At 25.5% G+C, this 1,913-nt stretch overlaps 1 long non-coding RNA gene across 1 annotated transcript; it reads left to right on the top strand.

The window, feature by feature from the left end:
- Nucleotides 1-468: 468 nt before the first annotated feature.
- LOC108762493 (uncharacterized) lies at nt 469-1,468 on the top strand. Its single transcript, XR_001940170.1, has 3 exons — nt 469-748; nt 838-930; nt 1,411-1,468. It is a non-coding gene; the product is annotated as an uncharacterized LOC108762493 (long non-coding RNA).
- The last annotated feature ends 445 nt before the right edge of the window (nt 1,469-1,913 follow it).

The raw sequence follows: 1,913 nt of genomic DNA, 5'->3' as shown, positions 1-1,913 counted from the left end.
GCGAACCGAGATATTAAGCATTAAAGTGAATTTATTTTTAAGTAATGAATTTCGTGGCTGTGACAGATTTCCTAACCTACATAGTTGTCAACTTTAACGCTTAATACCTCGGTTCGCGAGGCAGGGCGACACTTTTTTCTGCCAGATTCTTTCGTTTCATGCAAAAACGCATCAATTGTATATTTTTATTAAAAGTTGTGATGAAGGGGGTCTTTTTAACATTTACCTATTTTTACAATATATGTATCATAATTTAGAAACCATTTTCAATTACGATGCCGGCAAAGTGTGCCTTTCCAACTTGCAACAATACACAAAATATTGATAAGCTGAGTTTTTTTCAGTGTAAGAATTATTAGTTAACTTTAAAGAAGTGAGAAGTCTATTTACATTATGAAATTATCTAAACTGATAAACTAATCTGAAATACTAAAAATAAAGACTGATAAACTAAAAAGATTATTTTTTAGATTTCCATTAAATGAATCTAAAGTTTGTGCACAATGGGTAGCAGTTGTGAATAGAAAAAAATGGATACCAACAATGTCCAGTAAAAGTTGTGAAAAGCACTTCGACATCAGTGATTTCTATAATACAAAAAAGAAAAAAAGATTAAAGCCTGATGCAGTACCTAAGCATATTATAGCACCTGATAGAATAGAAGAAGTATTTGAACTAGATATATCTATAATATTGATATTACTTTCCATAATTGAAGTATAAGCTGGCACAAATTCTTTCACAATAAGTACTGACAAATATTTCAACAATATATATGTATTATGTATATCGTACTAGAAAAATTGTTTTTAACCATTTAATATATTTTTTATATAGATTTAAATGCGTGCAATATAGTATCTATTCCTACTAAACCTGACGACAGTGATATTATAGCACCTGATAGAATAGAAGAAGCATTTGAACTAGGTATATCTATACTATTGATATTACTTTCTAGAATAAAATAAAAAAGAGCATTAATAATTATTTAGAAAATTGTATCATATATTTATTTAGATCCAAATAAGTCTATGTATAAATTTATTTTCTGCCAATAATAATGTAGCATTATAGATAACAAACCACAAGAAGAATCTCATTTAGGTAAAATGTTATAAAATATGTTTTTATCTTTTAAATATATTAAAATAGTTTGAAAATTAATAATTTTGTAATTATGTGTTGATTTACACAGGTTCAGGTCATATGTATTTTATTTCTTCTTCAGTTTTCTATTGTAGCATTTAACAGTTACGTTAAATTAGACTTACAGAGAAAGATAATATGATATTAAATGTGTACAACTTCTAAATTATAATTCATTGATTTTTAAATTATAACTTATTTCTTCTATATATCTTTATTTATAATTTTCATTCTTAATAACTTACAATTTTCATATTTCAGTTTCATTGTACAAATAAAAAACGACAAAACGTAAAATAACAGAAACGTTAGATCAACCAAATGAAAAATATATAAAATTAAAAGAAGAAAATGTTCAATTAAAAGCATTGATTGCTTCCTTAAAAGAAAAATATGAAACGAAACTGAAAAATCAAACATTATCTTATCGACATTTAATGACAAAGAAACAGAATAGTTCGAAAAGAAAATTAAATATTATAAAGAAAAAATTAATTAGTGAAAGAAAAAAAGTTAAAACACTTAATAAGAAAACAAAACGTAAAGAAATAAAAATAAGTAAGTTAGTAAAAAAAATAAAAAATAAAGCGGTAATTAAAAAATCGCCTGGTAGCAGTTTAATATATTCACTAATATATATGATAATGAAACGATAAACAATAAAAAAAAACCAGGAGGACGACGATACACAGAAGAAATTAAGAGGTTTGCTCTTACTTTACATTATCATTCTCCAAGGGCACATGGTTATTGTAGGTCAGCAC

This window comes from Trachymyrmex cornetzi, unplaced genomic scaffold (assembly GCF_001594075.2).
Source record: "Trachymyrmex cornetzi isolate Tcor2-1 unplaced genomic scaffold, Tcor1.1 scaffold302, whole genome shotgun sequence".
Classification (NCBI taxonomy): domain Eukaryota; kingdom Metazoa; phylum Arthropoda; class Insecta; order Hymenoptera; family Formicidae; genus Trachymyrmex; species Trachymyrmex cornetzi.
Note: the sequence above shows the minus strand (reverse complement) of the source record. Positions and strands in the feature narration are given on the sequence as shown.